This window comes from Mus musculus, chromosome 11, assembly GCF_000001635.26.
Source record: "Mus musculus strain C57BL/6J chromosome 11, GRCm38.p6 C57BL/6J".
Taxonomy (NCBI): domain Eukaryota; kingdom Metazoa; phylum Chordata; class Mammalia; order Rodentia; family Muridae; genus Mus; species Mus musculus.
Window position 1 is genome coordinate 108,192,470 of NC_000077.6, and position 22,725 is coordinate 108,215,194.

The following is a 22,725-nucleotide window of genomic DNA, read 5'->3' on the forward strand; positions in this document are numbered from 1 at the left end:
TTACAGATTCAACATGTTTTCACTTTCTTATACTTCTGCACATTTATACACACATAAGCACATATATGTATACATGTGCATATGCATACAAACATTGTACACGTACTGCATGTTAAAAAAAATAACTAGAAAAGGAATAGCTGATGATAAATAATCCAGAACTATCCTGAGTGTGAGTTAGAAGACCCAGGTTCCATCTATAGCACACAGCTCACAAAACATCTATGACTCTAATTCCAGAGGACCTGACACATACTTTTAGCCTCCGTGGGCACTTACACATGTGTGGTACATAGACATTATGTGCAGGCAAAGCACTGATACACATAAAATAAAAATACTTAAAAAAAAAAAAAACCTCAATCTATTGCAAATACCCCTTTGAAAATCAGTTGGATGCAATCTAACACTTCTTTACACTGTCTTTGACAGAGGCTGTCCCCAAGAACCTTTGCAAATCTAACAAAATTATTAAGAGACTTTTCTAAGCCCAGTGCCAATTTGATAACTAACCCTGAAGATGGATCAATAGAATAATTTAATTATTAGAAATGAATATTTAATCCCCAAGCAGTCTTTGCGGATGATGTAATACGGAGGATACAAAAGTGATCTTAATCCTTTCTTCCGAGCTTAGAGCGGAGCTCACAGAGCACCCTCTACTGCTGCTCTGTGTTGACTAATGAGGAGACTATGTTAGAGAAGTGAGATGCTGCCTACCTTAAGTATTCTGGAAGTCACGAGTTCTCACTACATTTCACAGTTTGCATGTATGTTTCTACCAAAACACACACTGATAAAATATGGCTGCCACTCTAGTGATGAGATGTGGAGAAGGGACCCCAGTGACTGAGCAATAAAAATTTGTCCCCTGTAAGTAAGACTTATACCATTATAAAAGGGCAAGTTCAAGGCAGGGGAGATGGCTCACAAGGTAAAAGTGCTTGCCTCAAAACCTGACTGTCTCCGTTTAGGTCTCAGAGATTCATATGGTGGAAGAATCCAACTGACCCCAGCAAGATGTCCTCTTACTTCCAAATTCGCACCCTGAAGTGTGCATGCATGACCACACACATATGCACACACATACACACAACGAATAAGTATATAAAGTAAGAAGGGTGTGGTCCTGCCCTTTTGTCTCTTAGACTCTTCAAGACCTTCCTTCACGTGGATCACTGCTTTCCTCCGCTCTGGAGCAAACGGCCAAAAGGTGCTTGCCAGTCCAGCACCATGACCTTGCCAGTCCAGCACCATGACCTTGGGTTTTCATCATCCGGAGCAGTGGGTTATTTATATCCAGTGGAGGAGGGCGGGGATTTTGTTACAGCAGCAGAAGGGAACTAAGACACAGTGCAAAGAAGGTTAGAGCACTCTGATTCTTCACTCATGCACTCTTTTCTTCTCCTACAGAGAGGATCTCACAACCTCCCGCCTTTGTATTAGTCGCTGAAGGAGATGAGGAGGAGGAGGAGGAGTCACTTCAGCCAGTGACAGAAGACCGAAGGTTTGCCGAAATCCCCAGAGAATTCACAGACTGAGCCAAGTGCTAAGGATCCTTAGAGAGTCAGGAGTGGCTGGGAAGAAATTCGGAATCTTTTCCTGTCCCTTGGAAGCCATCAAAAGAGCTCGAATAAAGAGGAATGTGTATGAAAGTGATATGTCAGAGGCACAAGCATTGGTGTTAGAAAAAAATCTAACGTGATATGTTGAGGATATCGACTAAAGCATGGCTAGGAGTCTTCTAGGTAGTCTAGGGATAGAAGCAACCACCTCTCATTACTTAGGCTGCTAAGATGAAGAATTGCAGAAGTGTGAGTGGACCTGCTGAGTGACCACAGGATAGCATTTAAAAGGCAGCCTGCTATGAACGGGCATTTGTACCATCCCTTCATGTGCATTATCATAGGGAAGCTTTATATCCACACTATGAAATATGCCTCAAAATCCTCTGTTCTAGATGGGAAAACATTGTGTGGATGTATAGTCAGCTTTAAGCACACAATGAATCTTCATGAATGGGAGAGAGAGGGAGTCAGGGAAACCCTCAGGGGGACAGATGGAAAGACTGATGGACAGTGGAGGGCCTTGCCTAAGGTCACCCACCTACTACACAGCACAGCCAGGTTTCATGTGCTTAATGCCACAGCCTAGATTACTCTTAGAGTGTTATGTCCACTGTTGGCATCAAGAGCAGTGGGACAAGAGGAGGAGACTCAGGTCCTTGCTGCTACCAGTAGCCGCCTGGAGAGTTGTTTATGAGATTGCAGCTCACGTAAGTCAGGATTCGTGACTTTCCACAGAAGAGCATAGTAGGACGAACGAGGGCCAAGTTGGTGTTTGCTGAGATTTTTACACGGATCTGGCCTCAGAGGTCGATAAAGAGAACGAGCCGACATGGGTGTGGGCTTCTCTGGAGAGAGCTGGAGGAGCTGAGTGTGGGGCTAAGTGTGCAGGCAGTGCCGGTGCAATCAGAGGGCAGTGCTGAGCTCCTCCGGGTCTTGAGTGCATGCAAGTCCCCTCCACGTGCTTCTGCTAAAGGCACCTTGATTGGAAATTCTCCAACAATAGTTAATAAAACAGCAGTGGGGAGACCCACATGAGTCTGCTCACCCCTCCACACCTGGCACAAAGGTATGTTTTATTTATTTATTGAAATTAGCAGAAGAATCACTAAAGGAAAGTGTTGCAGGGCATTGTGGCCTCATTGTGATTTCTGATGAAGGTGAACTTTGGGGGGTAAACAAGCATTTTGATTTCTTACTTAATTTGTTCCAACGCTTGAATCTTCCCCTTTCTTTGCTAACCATCTCCATGCCCAGATGAACACTATTTACACGTAAGTATCTAGTCCCTTTGGAGGAACAGTGTGCCTTTGCTGTCTGTCATCTCTACATAGCAGTGCACTGTCACTAGCTGAAGTATTTCTGTTACGCACTTTAAAAAGATTATTAATTCAAATATTTTCCTAAGAAACAAGCTCTTACTGCCCTCTAAAATTGTCAGAGGCAGCGAGATCTTTACCTACTCCCAAATGACTTCCTCCTCCACCCTGCCTTAGCCTCTCTTGTCCTAAGATTTCTCACACGTACACTTTCCATTTGAATGAATGCCTCCAAGAGGAGGCAGACAGAAGGTCCTATGTTTCTAGCATTCTCATGGATGCATGAATTATCTGGGGCATAAAGCCCCTTAAGCCTGCTTGCGCTTTGAACATTCCATTGGTAGCATGTTTAACTTAGCATGCACAATACCCTAAGTTCAGCCCATCGCTGTGCATACAGGGTATGGTGGCGCTCACTTATGATCCCAGAACACAAGGGAGGGGGTGTAGAGGCAGTGAGGTCAGCAGTCCACTATCATCCTGGACTACGTAGTGAATTGGAGGCCAACAAGGGGCGACAGGAGGCTCTTTCTCAAAAGAGAACGAGCAATGTGTGTTCCCCAAAACAGTATGCCCATGCCTTAGTAAGGAGCGAAGCTCGGCTGTCCCCTCCTCTTGACCTTACCATCACCTCTAGACAGGGCGCAAGAAGAAGAGCGTTGGGGCTGACTGGCTGGATGCAACACTTGTCTGGGAAAAGCTGCCCTAGAAAATGTGCGCAGTGGCCAGACCTTCCAAACCTCACAGATGGCTGCCCTGGGCCTTTGCTTCCAAGCTGCAGACTAAATAGGCGATATGGGTTTTTGCAGGACCACATAATCTAAGCATCAGAGATGCCATAGGACTGTTGCAGAGAGAAGAAAAGAAGGAGCAGGCCTAATAAATGCACTGCGCTTACCTGGACATGGCCAGTGGAGATTTTCCTCTGGTTCAAAAGCTACTATCTTATTTTAAAATCTAAAAGAATTCAAATGACCAATGTAACGTGGGGTAAAAAGAACTGGGAGAAGGTGAGTGCTGGGGTACCTGACACATGGCACAGTTTTATCAGCTATCTGACTTTGGCAGGCAGGTATCTTTGAGATTGCCACACTCAGACTGAAGAAAGTGAAGGTACAATCATGGCCAGTCTCCTGCTGCAGAGATTTGCTTTAAAGAAGCACTAGTCATCCTGCCAGACTGCATACATGGGCGAGTGTGTGTGTGTGTGTATCTATCTCTCTGTCTCTGTTTCTGTCTCTCTGTGTGTATCTGTCTCTCTGTCTTTCTCTCTGTCTCTCTCCCTAGAGTGTGTATGTATCTATCTCTCTATCTCTCTCTTTCTCTTTCTCTCTAGTCTGTGTGTATCTGTCTCTCTGTCTCTCTCTCTAGAGTATATGTTTATCTATCTCTCTGTCTCTCCATCTCTCTCTGTCTCTCTCTAGAGTGTGTGTTTATCCCTCTGTCTCTGGCTCTCTGTCTGTCTGTCTGTCTGTCTGTCTAGTCTCTCTCTCTCTCTCTCTCTCTCTCTCTCTCTCTCTGTGTGTGTATGTGTGTGTGTGTGTGTGTGTGTGTGTGTGTGTATCAGAGGGGACAGACATGTGTTGGGGGTTGCACATATGTACACAACGGAGGTCAAAGTTCACTGTCACCCTCTTTCACTCTCTGTCTTGCGAAATTTTCAGACAAGGTCTTTTGCTTACCCAGAAGCACACCAATGTGGCAAGACTAGCTGTTCTGTGAGCTCCAGGGGTCCAGCTGTCTTCGCCTTCCCAGCACTGAGATGGCAGGAGCACACCACCACACCTGCCTTGGGACCCAAGCTCAGAGCCTCCTGCTTGTCAGGCAAGCACTTTCCCTAAGGAGCCATCTTCCTGCTCTCCAGGAGTCAGCCTGCAGCCTAGGGACAGTGATTCAGAGTAAATCTTCATTCTCCCATTTCTGAGCGCAAAGCAAGTTCCCTGTAACCCTCCCTGTTCCCAACAGGGACAGGTGGCCCCTGACGAGCCCACCACACTGCAATTGATGCATTAGCATAAAAAGGAATCCAGTCCACAGGACTGAGGAAGTGAGTCTCCTCCACATGACCTGCCTTTGCGATGGCGAATGCTCTCTATGGGGATCCCTGTCTATGGCTAACACCACACAGTGTGAGTAAACGGAAACTGAGGAGGATAGCCCCCATCTGCCAAAAACACATTACAGACACAGAACAAATAACAGTGGCCTAATTTTGGGTCAGAGACTCCTTTTAAATATTCAAATAAAAAAACTGAAGTGTGTTGCAAGAGTGTCATGCTGACATTAAAAGTGGTTCTCAGTCATGTGTGTTTAGTTTAAGGAGATCAAAAAACCAACAAAGAGCATATGGAAAGCCAAACAGAGTAAGAGAAACATTCCCTCTGACACCGTCCCGCCTATGAACCCGGTAAACATTAACTTGACTAGAGGAGTTTCGGTCCATTAGACACACACCAGGACATGTGAACTCTCTGTGTCAAAGCCATCTTCTTGCAGACAGACATCTCCTGACCTCCTGGCTGGGGATAGTGTTCCCTAGACTCTGAGCAAAAGGCAAGTCAGAGGTTTGCCCCATGCTCCACTAGTGCAGAGAGATTTACCTTAGAAAGAATATGGTGAGTCAACGGTACTGATACAGGAATGGGATGCTGCAGAGCCCTGCCTAGTCAACCCTGCATGCTCCTGAGGAGCCTCGCAAACACTGCCACACACAGCCCACTGTCTGCAGCAGTACTCCTGTGCCTAAGGGAATCACTCAAACAAAAACAATTGTTACCACTACTTCATAGTCATTAGGAAGGAATAAAGAAACAGGGAGGGAGGGAGGGAGGGAGGGAGGGAGGGAGGGAGGGGAGGAGGGAGAAGAGGAGGGAGAGGAGGAAGGAAAGGAGGGAGAAGAGGAGGGAGGGGAGGAGGGAGAGGAGAGAGGGGAGGAGGGAGGGGAAGAGGGAGGGAAGGAGGGAGGGAAGGAGAGAGGGAAGGAGGGAGGGCCTGAAGGTTTAGAATAGGACAAGAAAAGGGGAGAGGAAGAAGAGGAAAACTGACAGGTGCTGACGAGAGTGCAAAGAAATAGGACTCATGATCACTAAGGATGGAAATGCAAAGTAGTGTAAGTGCTCAGGACAAGGTTTGGAGATGTCCCAAAATTAAATCTAGAATTACCATATGACCCAGATATTGCATTCCTAGATATAACCTCAAAAGAACTGAAAGCCAGAAGTCACCAGCGTCCATTATTCCCTGATAAACTGTGGAAATGACCCAGATGCCTATCAGTAGATGTGTGACTGAGATGGAGTGGCGGCAGCCTGAGCTGTGCAGTGCTAGAGAGGAATGTAGTTCAGACACGTGCAACAGAATGTGAGAGTGTGAGTCCACTCGTCAGAGACAGAAGGAAAACACTGCCTACCACACACACACACACACACACACACACACACACACACACACGGCCCTGGGAAAAGAGGTTATCAGGGCAGGGAAGATAGTTCAGGGGCAAAGTGAGAACCAGGGTTATTAACCCGGCAGGTTGATACATACCTAGTGCTGAGAGGGTTAGAGACAGGTGGATCTCTGGGCTCCCTACCCAGCCAGACTCACCAAAATGGGAAGCCCCAGGTTTGGTGAAAGTCCTTCTCAATAATATTAATAATTTAGTATATATTAAATAGTTAATAAATACATAATAAGTAGTAGTAGTACAGACACCTGATGCCAACTCTCCTGGATGTGTGTACCTGCAAATACACACACACACACACATACACATACATGTACACACATGTGTGCACACACATACACACAAAATTCACACACAGGACAAAGTACACATACATAAAAATTATACAGATGCACTCATACAAATAGATTGTACATACACTCATACATATACAAAACACACACACACACACACACACACACACACACACGGTTACCATGGATTAGAGATGGAACAAGTTGGGAATTGATGTGTAGTAAATCCAGAGCTCCTGTTTAAAAATGTTTTTATTTTTTACGACCTGGACATGGACAGTGCTGATGGTTCCAGAACACTGTAGATAGATTTAGTGCCACAGAAGCACACATTTAAAGGTAGTTTAAATGGAAAAAAAAACTTGATATAACATGTCTTATATAATAGAAGAGTATTTGACCCAGAACAACATTTACAAAATTACAAATAATAATTATTATGAAATAAGTGCCATAGGAAGCCATAGACAGTAAGAGATTCAGCCTTGGAGCCCCATTTACATGGATCTTTGTGATATATATTCATAATTCTTAGAATCAAGAAAAAAAATCTCTTTTATTCTTTAAAATTTCCAATGAAACCAACACCAGAACTGAGTGGTATCATGGGGACAGCCCAGAACTGAGTGGGGACAGTCCAGACTGTGAGGGACAGCACATGTTTTCCCCAATGTTTCCAGTGAACCCGTGATGGTGAAGCTCAGTGACAATGACAGAAATAGTACCTCCTTCTAATTGTGGCTCGGGTTCTTTCATCAAACAATTAACAACCTTTATCACTAGATCTACATGCATGATGGGATATGTATCGCTCACACTTCATACAGACCGTCATGGGGGCAGAGACATAATGTCATGGATGGCTTTGTATTTCTTCAAGAAATAATTTCCTTTCTTTTCAGTCTCAAGTCCAAATCATTTCAAACTCAGACTATTCATTCATGTAAAATGGAATGTAGGTTTAACAATCTTTTTATTATCTAAAATTAACATGGGGGAGGAACATGGTGTAACATACACTGGATTACAAAAGGAACCTGCTAAAAAGAACCTGCTAACTCTAACAGTCCTGCTCCAGTCAGGACAAAAGCTTGTAGCCAAACCTCCCTGCTTCTCTGACCTCACTGTGGTACAGGGCCTCGTGTGTGCTAAGCATGCACTCCGGAGCTCAGCTCTGCCCTCAGCCCTCTTTTACAATGTTTTAAATTATATGTATGTATGTATGTATGTATGTATGTATATGCCTTCATGTGGGTGCTGGGAATTGGACCCAGGAAGAACAGCCAATGTTCTTAAGCACTGAACCATCTCTGCATTGCCCACCAGAACTCGTTTTACTTCTTTCTATCCTTCTTCCTCATCTTTTTTTTTTTTTTTTAATTTGAGATTGGGTCTCACAGAGTTGAGTAGGCTAGTCTTGAACTCAACATACAGCTTGAGTTGGCCTTGAATTTTCAGCCTTCAGATAGCTGAGACCACAGGTCTGCTCTACCAAGCCTGCCTGAGCTCTAAAAAAAAAAAAACCATTAATGGTTGCCATCATGTGATGGTTTTAATTAAACTTTGCTAGAAAGGATTAATGAAAGGTAATGTCATCTCAAAATTCAATGAAATGAAAGTCTCTAAGACGCGGCGTGCTTTCAGCTGCATAGGGAAAGAAAGGGGAAATTGAACTTATATTTGCATTTTAAAAGAAAATTATTGGTTTCAGATTTGTAACGGTGAAGACAATCTTCTCGTAGGATACACGTTCACGTTGTATGGAAACAAGTCCAGTAGGTGCTCCGTGCCACATGGAGTAAAGAATACCACTCATCCGCTGGCACATCAGCTCTGCCCTAAGCAGCCATGCACACATGCCCAGATGGCTCCAAAACTACCCATATTTCCATATCTGACCGTGCAGCCACCTCTTCCTCTTCCAGAATGTCAGTGAGCACTCCTGAGCATCCTCTCTTTGGAATTCCTCCCCCCCCCCCCCCCCTTGCGTGGACCTGCAGTGTATTCTGAAGGATCTAAAGGATGATGTAAGACATGAAAGACAGGATCCTGCAAACAGCTTCTCCAAAGTTACTGACTCCAGCAGTAATGTGGCAATGGTGTGACCATCTCGCAGCCAAGGGGGAACCTTGGGACAAGGCTGGGGCAAGAAAGGGCTGAGGAGATTTGAGAAGTCAGACGTTCAGAGTCTGTGGCCTTCAATTTTGCTCAGCCTTCTGGTCAGGTTGGGCATTCAGCCCTGACATTAGCAGAATGTCATCTGCCTCATTCATTCTATTAAACCATATGGTTTAGGATCTTGGAGAACAAGGCCACACTGTGCATGTTACTATGGCTGCTGCCACTTTGAATTAGATCCTCCACGCTCAGAATTCTTCCCGGTAAAGGAATTGATCTCTGGGAGGCTGTGTGGATGCAGGAGATCAAACAGATGCTGAGAGCAGACTTGGAGTTTGAGACCTAGCTGAGTATTATACAGGTAGAGGAAGGAAAATCCTCGATGTGGCTTAGGCCTGGGCTCTGCCCTAGACAGGCTGGGTGGGTTTATGCTTCATGACCACCCAGACAGACAGACAGTCAGGCTGGTGGTTCCAGCACTGAAGTCAGAGGCCTCGAGGCATGCAGAGCAAATTTTCTAACAAGGCATTTACACAGTAAAGAAGAATCCTAAGGAGCCGAAGGGGTGCCAGGAACACTCACATGTGGTTGGTGGTAGAAAGGGTGGGGTGAACTAGGAGCTGGGAAAAGAGGAAGGAGAAAGCCAGGGAAAAGACCTGGCTGAAGGTTGGGTGGTGCAGATCTGTGGTCCCAGCTGCTCAAGAGACTCACAGGATTAAGGCCTGAACCAGGTAAGGGCCAAGCAAAGAAACCTAGCAAGAACCTGTCTCGAAGTAAACAAACAAAAACTAAAAGGGCTGGTGCTAGAAAATTTTATGGCATTCAGAAGATCATTGGTTCAGTCTCTAGCATTTTGCATGTGTGCATGTGTGCATGTGTGTATTTGTGTGTGTGTGTGCCTGAGTGTGTATGTGTATGTGAGAGAGAGAGAGAGAGAGAGAGAGAGAGAGAGAGAGAGAGAGAGAGAGGAGACTCCCTGTTCCCTTTCAATCTCCCCGACTTCTTTAATGAGCTGCAGTGTTAAAAGCCAGATACATGTTTAAGACTAACAGAAGCGATTTAACCTTTCTCTCCCTTCACTGCCACTGTGGTGAGACAGTGTAGTCTGATCTTCTTCTCTGTCTTTTAAAATTATACCCGTAAAATAATATGGTATCTGTGATTTTTTTCTAACCCTCTCAGCAGAGGGGGAAACACAAGGCGCAGGAAGGATGACATGTGGCTTGTAAAAGCTGATGATTCCTGAAGCTGCAAGACGGGTACAGAGTCTTTACAACATCCGCCTCTACTTTTGTGGCTATCTGAAAATATAAATAATTAAGAGCTGAAAACATAAATTTGGGATCTTGCAAACATGGCCAATTTTTATTTCTCTACAACTCAAAAGTCACTGAGATCCTATGTGGAGCTAAGTTGTGGCAGATATAATTAATTAGGTGAGTCCATATTGATGTAGGTCAAGTTCCTAGCCAAGTGTGACTGGTGTCCTTACAAAAAGATGGGATATGTAAGGAGAAACAGAGAAGTTCTCAGGAGGATGGAGACTGCCTTGGGTGATGTATCTACAAGCCAAAGTATGCCAGAAGTTGTCACCAGCCACCAGAAGCTAGGGGTGAGTCACAGAATAGATTCCCTGTCACAGTTCTTTGAAGAGGCCAACCTTACCAACAGCCAGCCTTTAGAACCAAAGGGTAACTTCTGTTCTCTAAGCTATTTAGTACACCGTAGTTTGTTATGGCAGCCCTAGAAAATTTATCGCATACCAGGAAAGTTTCTAGAAAGTAAAGGGCTCAAGAAGAAGAAATGAAATGATTTAAATAAGAACGAGGGGATGGGGACTCAAGACACTCCTCCCCCCTAACAGCTCCCTGAGATGGCACATCTGCGTCTAACAAATTTACCTAAATCACCATTGAGCGCATTGAGTCCAAAGCTACAATGGGTGATTGCTAGACAAATGAATTAGGGTTGTGTTAATATATCCACGGGGAAACGATCCTAAGACTGTAGCTGATGGCAAGCAAATAGGTGCTTCAAACCTGAACTACTGATGGGAGATGGAAATTGTGAACTTGAGAAATATCTGGGACATTTCCTGAGACTCCCTTGCTCATGATTATGAATGGGTTTAATAAAGCTGGAATTTCTAAAGGGCTTAGCACCAACGTGTAATCAGAAGTCCACATTAAAATCGTTAGCTTTCTTCTACACAGCACACCAGCTGGAATCTGCAGCCACAACCACACAGTGACCACATTTGGGAAAACACTTATGTCCTCAGCAGGACAGAAGAATGTGGCTCCCCACACAAGTCTACAACCCAGAAAACACACTTGCAATGTACAAGGCACCCAAGACTCAGGAGGGTGGACCTGCAGCTTCTCCTTTGGAAAAGGATGATGCTAATTTACAAGACATTAAGCGCCCACCTGCAGCTAATCTGAGAGTTGAAGAGTCTCAACTGTGGAGGCCTTTGGGGGCTTCAGGGAGGGTGAGCAGGGAAGGTTATGGCTGTGGCTTCCTCCACCTCTCTCCTCACTTGATCCCAGGCTACAGTTTTATGTTTAAGTCAAAATAGACTGCATTCTTTTGAAATTATTTTATCCATGTGTGTTGCCATGCCAGTGCATGGATGTGGAGGTCAGAGGTCAACATTGTAGTTTACTCCTTCCCCCCGGGCTGCAGGGATTGACCTCAGGCTGTCAGGCTTGTAGGACAATACTCTTACCCACTGAGCCATCTTGCTAGCCCTTTAAGTCAGTTGTGATGGGATAGCAGTCTCAGAGCTGGTCAACATTCTCCATTCACGCTATGCAGTAAGCAGTCCACTCGGCAACAAGCTCAAGGTCAGGGTGAGGCCAAACCCTCTATTTGTAACTTCTTTCTGATACTTGTAATTCCATAAGCTTGTACCTGTGTCTGTCTGTCACTCAGTGGACGGCCTGGAAGTCTGGCATAAAGCTTCTTGCCCTACGTAGAATGGAGGCTGGAAACCTTGAGTGTGTTCTCTAGAAGGTGTGGGTGGAAATGAGAATTCCCCAGGTGCCCTGCTTGGGTCGTGAGAAGAATAATCCACAAAGAGCGAGATGGGCCTGAGGGGGAAGCTAGCATAGAGCTAGGGTCCCTCATCCCTGAGTCAGGGCAAAAAGATGTTAGGGCTGAGCAGACTAAAGACCCAGAGACTTCTGTCCTCCCAGCTGGCAAGCCCAGCTGGCAGAGTTTGGCTGCAGCATCATTTATGCAAAACGATGAAGAGAGACTTAAGCTGCCTCATGCAAATTGTGGAGACAGGTAGTCAAAGGCAAACGCCAGGGCTGACGGGAAGGAACGTGACTCCCATTCAGAGAAAATGTTACTTTTGATTCTGGATCATAGAAGGAAATGACAAGGCTATCCCAGGCATTTTAGGAAACACTATTTTTATGAAATGTATCCACTATCCATTCATTCATTCATTTATTTATTCACTGATTCATTCAATCATTTGCTAGGCAAGTACAGAGCTCCTGTGAGCTAGTTAGGGAGAGAATATTCTATAGTGTTCCATATTTAACTTTCTGGTTCAGCTTTAGGGAAGGGAACCCTCTCAGAGTTGACAGAAGGATGTCAGGGTGTAGCTTGAAAACCAGGGCATACTGAGAGCAATGGGGGTGGGGTGGGGGGGCGACACATTACTTCTGAAATTAGAGGCCACCGCCAGCCAGTGGTAATTTTTAATTCTTTGAGATAAGTACATGCAGGAACTTTCCATAAATAAGTGCTTTCATTTTCCCAGAGATTACACTGAGCTTCTGTGACAAAGGCTGCTCCTGTTGTTATGCAAATTTTTACCCATGTAGCATATTCCCCTCTGCTTATCTCTGCGAACAATTCAAAAGAGACGCCATAATACGCTAATTACCTCTCTTTTATCAAGAATGTTGGAAACTAAGAAAACATCAGGGACAGAGGAACAGCGCATAATTACAAAGGAGGGGGCCAGAAGCCTCCAGCAAGGAAATCTGAAGATATCCAAGGGACTCCAAAGCCACAGGTGACTGTGTTGAATAACTTGGAAGGGGACGTTTTCTTTCACACAAATAAGGACATTAAGGCAACCAGGGTGGCGGAAAAGCAAAGGTAAATTAGCAAATGAAAAGAAAAAACATTATCAATTTTACCAGACAAATACATCAAATACATGGCGGCCCTCAGAACCCACAGGCCAGGAAGCACAAGGCCTGCAAATGTTAGAGCAAGCACAGTCTGTGGAGTGCATGGCAGTACTCAGGATTCTAAACTCAACATGTCTGGGCTTGGGGTTGTTCTTTTTACTTTTACTCTTTCCTTTCCTCCTTTTTTGACTGTGTCTGGGTGTTTTGCCTGCGTGTACGTCTGTGGGCCATATACAGTAGAGTAAAGGAAAGGGGCACTGGATCCCCTGTACTGGGAGTCACAGATGGTTGTGAGCAGCCATGTGTGTGCGGGGAATTGAACCTGAGTCCTTTGGAAGAACAGCCAGTCTTCTTAACTGCTGAGCCATCTTTCTACCACTAAAAATGCTGTTTAATATACTGTCACATGATGCTTTAAAAACACTTGCAACTATTTCCTGATGTTAAAATATGTCCCAGTTGTTTCTGCACTTGGGCAAATCTCTTCAGCACCCAAAACACTTTTTATGGGGTATCTCTAGGCTGGTGTTTACTCTTTTCTGTTTGCTCTGTTGGTTTGTTGTTGTTGTTGTTTTTTCCCTAGCATTCATGAATTATTTGGTGAAAATATCATACTTTACATGATGCTCACAGCAACGCCAGGCACTACAAGATCCCATAGTGCTTTGCAAACCATCAGAGTGGAGTGTTGTAGACAGAACTAGACTTGCTTTGGGGTGTAAGTTTGCCAGATATTTATCTAAGGTAGATCTCCACTTGGCCACAGATTCTACAGAGAAATTAGAAAACATAACTCAGGAACTTCAGGATGGTTGACCTCAACATGAACAACAACCCAGAGCAAAGGAAGGAAAACCTGAGTTCCATCTAAACGTTGTCAGCGGAACCCTGCTGGGAGACCATGTACCTCATTGCACACAGAGCAATGAACTCAAAGGAAACACAGATTTGTGTAAAGATCAGTGCATGCAGGTATTTATGAAAACTCAGAAACTGAGTTTGAAATTTTGAATTAGTGTATACCCATCAGAAGAGCTAGGATGTAGGTAAACATCTAGGGTGGAGAGAGAGAGAGAGAGAGTACAAAGTAGACAGGAGTCAGTTTTAAAATGATACATTGTCATACAAGCAAAATACTATCAGTAATTTGCTTTATTTTGAAAGATGATATTGTTACTATATAGTTTTCAAACAAATTCCCAACGAAAGATTTGAAAGTATTCAATTCCTAAAGGAAGAACATGGCTAAGTTGGTAAAACAGATTCAAGCAAGAATTGAAGTCCATCAAGAGCTGCACTCTAAAAGAGGTCTGTGAATGAGAGGATGGAGAGACTCCAGGGTCTCCTCAATGGGAGGATGGAGAGACTCTAGGGTCTGCTAAATGAGGAGATGGAGCCACAGCTGATGCACTTCCTCTGCAGGTGATGCTTGTACAACACCAAAAACCACTGAGCACAACTACTTCCCATAAGCAAGTACTCGCTATGAGAAAATATTTCAAAGTTGCTATTGTCAATAAGCTAAAACCAGTGCTGGAGGCATAGATCAGCAATAGGGTAAAAGGACTTCCCTATCAATTCTCAGAACTGCCCAAAATAAAATAGACAGAGAGCGCTAAAAATGAACAAAACAAGCCCTAAACAAAATAATCATGAACAGGCTCGCTAAGCATACTCCCCATGATTGAAGGGCGACCCCTTATGTTTTGTCTCCATATTTTAGATAACTTCTATTAATATTAAAATGGAATTTATCCATTTTGAGCTTTTGGTAGGGTGGGGGTATTGCTGCTGGCTAACTTTCTTGTTGTAGTATGAATCTATGACATGGCTCTATCTCTGGGTACCAGGAAGATGCCCCCAGGCCCCCAGGGAGCATTGGATATGCTGCCTGTTGGGCCTGGCAGGCTACAGGGTCCTTGTCCCCGTCTAATGACCTGGCCTTGAGTATCCCAAGCTCATAAACTTACTGCTCTCAGCTCAGCGGGCACACAGACAGGCTGAGTGTCCTTCCTCCAAAACACTTGAGACCAAAAGTATTTTGAAATTCTGATTATATTTTTAGAATATTTGCATATCTGTAAGTTTTCTTGGGGACAGAGCCATATCTATGAAATTCAATTTTCATATACACCTGATGTACATGTCTGAAGACAAGTTTATTCAATATTTTGATACTTTTATACATCAAACAAATTTCATGGTGTGTGATTTTCCATTTGTGGGACAGATCAGTGTTCAAAAAGTTTCAGATTTGGGAACGTTTTCAGAATTTTAATTTTCAGATTAGAAAAGCAACCTGGTCTTCCTTCCCCCTTCCTTTAGATCAGAGCAAGAGGGTTTTTCTTTTTAAGTACAGATCCCTGCATGGTATTCCCAAATGATTGGTAACTAGGGACTAGACTAAGGGGAAAGATATCCGGGATGTTTTTAGTGAAAACCCAAGGACAGACAGACAGCATTCAAAGACTGCTGGAGGGAAGCAGGCTACTGCATATGGCCCATGTAGACAGATGGAGTGGGATGCTTCACCTTGCTCTCTTACACAGAGAGAAAAGATGCAGTGGAAGCCTACAGGCACCTCTCCTGGACAGAGAGGCAAAGATAGAGGGAGACAGCCATCCCCCCTTACCTCCTCCTCTCCAGGTTCCCATTTTCCAAAGGCCAGGCACTAGGAGTCTCAGCTATGTGTCCCACAGATGAGGTCACAGAGGATCTCTTCCTCCATTCCACTGCTTCCCTATGAGCCCAGGGCTGCCCATAAAGCAGGCAGGACAAGAGTCCAGTTCATCCAGGACATGGGATAGGGTAGAGGACAGTCACACCTAGAAGTGACACTCAGATAGACATCCAGCCTGCCTCTCTCTCCTCAGTGCCAACAACACAGAGGCTCCCAGTGTGATTCAGGACATCTGCTGAGCAAAGGACCAAAGAAAATCATGGTGTCATCTAGTCCTGGGAAGGTGGGACACAGGTAAGATGAAACAGGACAGGCTGCCTTGGGAAGGCATTTTCCCAGCATCCTTTGCATCTTCCCCACGTCACTGGGAATGATTCTACTCTCAGCCCAGGAATGCACCACACCACCACACCACCACACCACCACACCGCCGGATGCCACGAATGTGAACCAGGCCCCTGAGGTGTAATTAACTACCAGGCAGGTGGTCTGAAAAGCAAAAATCACATCCTTTCCGCATGTGACCTGAGAGGGAGCTGAGTTTAGGAGAGATGAAGGCTTCACCGTTCAATTTCCAGATGATAATTTCCCAAAATGATAAGGCATGTCCTGTCTGACCAGATAAGAAGAGAAAGGCAAGACCCAGAGCTGGGCCAGGGTGATCACTACCAAGACATAAGTAATAAAGGTGGCTCTCATTCCAACAACTGGTTTACAGTACAGACATGTAGAGGGAAGGGAAGGGCCGACAGCCTCATGAAGACGAGGCACAGCATTAGCAATGGAGCATGGCTGTCAGGAGATCTGAGAGGAGAGAAGAGGCTGCTATAACAAACATGGTAGTACCTGAAATGGGGAAAGCAAGGAAGAGCCTTTCATTTAGGCCCAGACTGGCCTAGAATTCACTACAAAGCCTAACCTGACTTTAAACTTAGTAATCCCCCTGCCTCATCCACTACTCTCCAAATGCTGGGATTATAAGCATGCAGGCACATACACACATGGAAACAGAGACAATGTCACCAGCGGCGGCGGCGGGGGGGGGGGGGGGAGGGGGCGGGGGGGGGAGGGGGCGGGGGGGGCGGGGGGGGGGATCGAGGCCCTTGAAATTATATTGTCTACTGCTAGACTGCTAGACCTTGATTGGGCATATGAGAAAATAGGAATCAATAATACAAAGAAACCTTTATAATACTGAGTGTGTTCACACTAGTCTTCAAAAATGATTTTTTCTATGTGTGTGTGTTATTTACATTCAGGCAGGGAGCTCTCCCTGAGGAAGACAGCCTCCCCCCACACCCTCCCCACAGTGTAAAGCAGCAGGCAAGGTGAAGGGGTAAAGTCAGTCACAGTCAGAGTCCTGATGCAGGGAGAAGGGGAAGGGACAGGCAACAGGGCAAGGGCACTGGCCCAGCATTTAAGTCAAGGGACTAAGCTGCATGAGCTCTGGTGGGTATGGTCTTCCTGGATGATCGGACACAAACGAGGCTGCAGTGAGTGACAGACAGATCTGGTAGGGAAGAGAGGTAAGGGGCTGCCACACATCCTGTGTGCAGCTTTAATCACAGAGCTCTGGAGGCAGAGGCAGGTGGATCTCTTGAGATTAGCCTGGTCTACATAGTGAGTTTCAGGCCATGTTGACTGTGAATAGTTGCTTATTTATATAGTTTCAGTCCCTGCCAAAATAAATAAACAAATCAACCAAGAAAGCAGTCATGCTTCAGGGCTTGACTTCATTCTGGAAGAAAGCTAAGTCTACCTCATTTACCATCTCAGTTAGGCAAGTAGAGACACACAAGGTAGATAGCAGAGGCTGCTGTTTGGGGACAGCAGTCAGGTGGAGGCAGCTAAGGCCTGTTATGATCTCAAAGGTAATTTCTCTGGGAACTGAGAAGACCTATGGTCATTCCCCAGGCAACCTTGACTATTCAACAGCTTTACGGCTGGAAACCTACAGAGACCCTAAAGATGTCTCTTTTCCAGAAACTTCATTTGCCGGATGAAGATGGGTATCTGCAGGCCAATGGCTCTGCCTGGCAATGTCTTTTCAGTTCAGAGCTGTTTGTTTCCTGTGACTTAACATAAACTATGCCGGCTCTTCACTTCTTTCCAACAGCTGAACGCTAAGCCTAGGAAGGAAATGCGAGGTCATTTTGTAGAAGTACTTAATAATGGATTTCTGTTCCCTTGACAAAAAGAGAAAATTGGAGACGTGCTAATAGGATTCACAGGCTGGCTATAAATAGTGACTCATAATTTCTACCTTGTTACCATCATGTAGCAAACCCAGGATATCGGCCCAGGATTGAGTGCTCCACAGATCTGACTTCCGTCCTTCTAACCACGGCCCCTGGAACCGAACAACAAAGCAGGACCTCTAGAAGGTGCTTTGGTTTCCAGGGAAGTTGCCATGTTGACTGTGAATAGTTGCTTATTGATCAGTGGAAGTGACAGGCAGAGTTCTCATCCTCCTGTCCCGTCATCGTTCCTCACTAACACTCGTAGGCAGTTCACCACGACCCCGAAGTCACTCTGTCACCAGAAACCAAGTCCAACTTTATCATTACAGCTCTTCCTGGCACCACACATGATGTAATGGAGAGTGAGTGACCTAGTATTAAACGCGCTCCTTGAATGGATATAAGAAATCACTGGGCTGGGTAAGGTGCCTACCATGTGACATAAGAACCTGAGTTCAGATTCTCAGTACTCACACAAATCCGGGGAATGGGAAGGGACACCGAAGGGACAGAAAAATCCTAGGCGCTTGCTAGCTGGCCAGTCTAGTCAGTGAGTTCCAGGTTTACTGAGAGACACTATTAATATCCAAGCTGGCCACCTCCATAGGCTCTCAGAAAGGAGCGAGCCATCCGGTAGGGTAGAGTCTTAATCCCTGGTGCCACCTGAGAACAGAGGTCAAAGGCTGTTTGACACACCAGAGCACCTGGTCTTAATTAGTGATGTATTGCTTGTTGAACGTCCCCCACAATAAACCTCACTCTTGGGAAAGGAACTGACAGAAAGGATAATTTTGAGGAAATTAAGTGTTTGTTCGTGTGACAGACACCTGTGATTGCCATCTTGAGGGGATCTAGAGTCACACAAGAGACAAGTGTTGGGCAGGTCTGTTGAGGGGCGATCTAGATTTGGCTAATAGAATTTACATTAGCTGTGGTGTTAATTGCACAGGGCAGGGTCCTGGACTGGATGGGGAAGGGGAAGCAAGCTGAGTGACCAGCATTTGAGTATTGACACACAATGACCAGCCAACCTGAGCCCCTGCCGAACTGACTTCACCACGGTGAACTGCGAGTCCTAAGGAATAAACACTTCCTTAGGTTGGGTTTTCAGGTGTTTGGCTGTGGCAATGAGAAAAGTAACTAGTGTAGAGTCAGCAAGTGAAAAATTACTCTTGTTTCAGGAAGGAGAGAATCTGTTCTGGATAAGGCCAAGGAAGGACTCGGGGGAGCTTTGTAGAAATGGAATTAAAAGCACACGTCAGTCTCACACACAACTCAAAGGCCAGGAAAGATCTGGAGCAGGCTGCCTCCCCCCCTGCCTCAGACAGCCTACAGGTCTGTCTACACACTCACTGGGCTCGAGGTGTGGGTTGCCCATCCATCCCTCTGCAAGGAGAAAGCTGACTTGAGGACTCCCCCTGGAGATTGATCACGCTTGCTTCCTCTTCTACTCAAGTGGATAAACATTTGCTTCAGAGGGGCAGCTCATTGCCTTTGCTTGTCTCTCCGATAATTAAACCCTGGAATGTCAAGTCCTTCAAGGCTGCTTCAAAAGGGCAATCCTTGGTATTGAAATGAAGGGCTTCTGATGCCCTTTAAGTCTTGAGTTGTCCAACACCTGGGGAATTACCGGATTTACACAGGGCAGGTCCCCAAGGCCGGGCAGGCGCGACCAGGTAGCTCCAACTGCTGCTATGATTCTGCTCTGTAAAAATGCAAACTGGTTTGGGCTCATTATGTAGCAGCCCAGAGATAGGTCTGGGGAGTTTCTCTGGTACCCTGTGCCTGTGATGCAAGTTTCCATAGCCTCTTCCTGGCCTAAGCACCCAAATCAGGCCCTTTTCCAATTCTGCGAAATGAAAGAAACACGTGAACACATGGAGCAGGCATATGCGTGGACGGGGGATGGCGTGCTGTCTCTACCCAGAAGAGAAATGACTTCCGGTTCTGGGCCAGTTAGGTTCTTTGCAAACTTCTGAGCATGTGTGATTCCTGTGGCTCTCTTCTCCTCACAGGTCTGACCATCTGGCTTCAGGGTACCTCACACCCATTCTCAAAGTTTTTCTCTCCCCTACAAAGCTCCAAATACCTGTTTGATAAGTTATAGACTTTACCCCAGTGGCTTGTGTGTTCACATTTCAGAAATAAAGCCCCAGGGACTCCACATCACATCCTTATCCTTACAGCTTAAGTAGCTGCAGACGGCTCCTTGTCCTCCTTCCAAACAACTCCTCAGTAGCACAAGTGACAGAATTAGGCAGCTTGGGAGGCAAATAAATGTGAAAAGCCTCACAAAGATTTTGCAGCCAAATTATGCTAATTTCCAAAATCGTATCATTAATACTAACTCATAAAATTAGAATGGTAGAACAGTTGCTTAGCAGATAAGTTAGAGATGAATATATTTTTCTTCATTTGTTTTTAATTGTGTATGGGTTTTTTTTTCTTACAGGTGTTTCTGGGTACATGTGCCTGCAGTGCCCATGGAGGCCAGAAGAGGGGGTTGGATCCTCTGGGATTGGAGTTAGAGTCAGTTGTGAGCTGTCACGTGGGCACTGGGAATCAAAGTCACGCCCTCTGGGAAAGCAGATGGCGCCCTCAACTACTGAGCCACCTCCGCTTTTTAAGATTCATGCGAAGGGTGGGAGGGGGGCACAGGAAAGCTGTTATCTGATAGATGGGTTGTGTTTGTTTTCATTATATTTTATTTTCTCTAATGAACATTAATCACTTAATAATTTTCTTTTCTTTTATAAATTTGGTGTCCATCACACCTACTCCTACATTAAACAAATCACTACCCTGGCTATGAAGCAGCAAGAAAGGAATGGGAAGATGTGTTCCTAGCAAGCCCTGGTAACATAACAGGCTTTGTCTTCAGCAAATATGTTGGTAACAAGTAGATACTCAGAATGCCATGGGTAGGCCGAAATATAATCTGTCTGTGGCCAGATACAGTGTGGGAGGGGAGGGGTGGGGAAGGGGCAGATTGGGAGGGGTCTTGAAAGTGGTGACCACAGGAAAAAAAGAGAGAAACCATAACTATGGAGACTCCCTGGCATTTTGTGGTGTGACATTTTCTGTCCTCACAAGGCACCCCACCATAGTCTGTGGCCTTCTTGCTTGGATTAAGACCAAATCGAAAATTACAGCCCAGGAGGGACCTGGGCTGAGTTATATTCCCTCCATGCTTCCTCGGGGGAGAGACAGCAAAGCATTGGAGGAATCTGGAAAACAGAGAAATGGTCCTCTGGGAGGTAAGAGGGAGCAGTGAGTGGGATACCCGCTGGTCCCCACTCTTCTGGACTCCAGGGAGGGTCAACTCTTACTTCCAGCTTCCTACCATCCCTCGCAGGACCAGCTCAGGGTAGGTGCTTTGTCCAGCCACAACTCGGATCTGGATGCCTTGCAGGGCCTTGCTGCATCCACTCCAGGTCAGGGTGATGTTGGGACCGAACCAAGTAGAGGAAAGTGCTCTTGTTAAAGTCAGATATCAGCTGTCTGCCGCTCATGTCAGTGTTGGGCCCTGAGCGAGATGTCCACTCTGGTTCGCCATGAAGAAAAGTGCATCTTCAGAAGCGTACTGCTCGGCCAAATGCAAGCCACTGTTCTCAGATGTGTTCCTGGCAGCCAGAGATGTAGCCTGCCCTACCAAATGAGAACACGGAATTCCTCCGCTTCTGAAACAGCCATGTAGCTGCAAGAAGTTTTGCTTTGACTCACGGACAACAAAAAGTAGCTTGCTTGCTTTCCGGCTTGCTTATTTTCTTATACATCACCTTTCCTTGCAGTTAACTATGAGGGACAAACCCAGATAAAGCAAAAGCCCATTCTATATCGTTGTCATTTTCTTAAGGCCAAAATACCCAACAGAAAATATATATTTATTTGATTAACTTTGTTGTTTGAGAGGCATCATGTCTTCAGCTTGTATTTTAGCTGAGCAGAAATATGAAAGAAGCTGAGAAGGAATGTGGGAACAGCAAGCTAGCATTCTCAAGAGCAAAGGTGTCGCAGCAGGGAAGAGAACAGGGAGGGGAGGAACTGGACAAATGCGCTCTGCAGAGCAAAGGAAGCATCCTTTATTATATGAATTTGTATTTGTTTGTTTTTATGGTGCCAGGGACCAAACCACAGTCTCCTCAGTGCAGGGCAGATGCTCCACCACTGAGAGACCATCTCAGCCACCATTTCTCATCTAAAAGTATGGGCACTGTTTCTGATAGTTACTTGAGCTCAAGAAAAAATGTTCCCCTACGTGTTGTGCTCACTATAAAGTAAGACACCACTGATTCTCTTGTTTACAAATGAAACTGGGCTTGTTTACCTTAAGCCAACCAGGAATGTTGTGCTATATTTAATAACTATTCCAAGTAAAATCTGCTGTAGTAGCGTGCAGTGGGGAGACAGCAAGAGGGCAATGCCTTATTCAAGCTCCTTGGTGTCGCTGAACCTCGACTGTTCAAGGTAATAATGATGTCCAATGCTAGGGTCTAAGTCTATAAGGTATTCTGCAGTTTAAAAACCTCCCCACACCATCTCTCACCAGCAGTTGAGATGGGTGGTCACCCTCTGCAAGTTGCTCAAAGGCGGGAGAATGAGAAGACTTGCTACACCTATGCAGAGAGCCACCATTAGAACCCAAGTTCAGAGAAGCTAAGGAGACAGCGCACGACCACGCGACCAACCCTCTCTTGCAGTTTCTGTTTGGGTGCTAGTGTGGTTTTACTTTCAATTCGAACATTCCTTCCTACAAGGAGAAACGAATTACTCTCCAGCATCAAATGCCAGCTAACTTCAACCTGAGGACATGAGTCATCCCCAGCCTCTTTTAGGAAGAAGAAGGGTTAAAGTTTGAATTCCCACTGAGACTTTCCCTCCTTGACCCCTGTGGGA

The 22,725-nt window shown here is 45.4% G+C and overlaps 1 protein-coding gene across 1 annotated transcript in view; it reads right to left on the bottom strand.

Annotated features, from left to right (window-relative positions):
- Positions 1-22,725, bottom strand: part of Prkca (protein kinase C, alpha) — a 410,502-nt gene that overhangs the window by 259,083 nt on the left and 128,694 nt on the right. The window lies entirely within an intron of this gene.